This window comes from Penaeus monodon, chromosome 20, assembly GCF_015228065.2.
Source record: "Penaeus monodon isolate SGIC_2016 chromosome 20, NSTDA_Pmon_1, whole genome shotgun sequence".
NCBI classification, from domain to species: domain Eukaryota; kingdom Metazoa; phylum Arthropoda; class Malacostraca; order Decapoda; family Penaeidae; genus Penaeus; species Penaeus monodon.
The window spans coordinates 5,106,039-5,106,335 of record NC_051405.1 but is presented as its reverse complement, the minus strand read 5'-3'; positions in this window follow the sequence as shown (position 1 = coordinate 5,106,335).

Here is a 297-nt window from a genome sequence, read left to right as displayed (position 1 = left end):
AAGTTGATAATGTATATCGTAAAATTAACCTACTTAAAAATGACTTAATGTAAATAGAAAAATGAAAAGGATAAAAGAGAGGGATTGGTGATAGGGGGGTTTCCCCTCCTTTATTGGGGCTGTCGGGGGGTGGGGGGCTAATGACGTCCCGGGGGGGGCAGGCCCACAACCCGACCGGATTTGGCATCTGAACTGTGATATATCCCGTCACGTGAAATCAGCTGTAAAATTTTTTCCCTGTGCGAGATGAGAGCTTAAAGGACAATTTTTCTGGGGGGGAAAGGTTTGTTAGTTTGG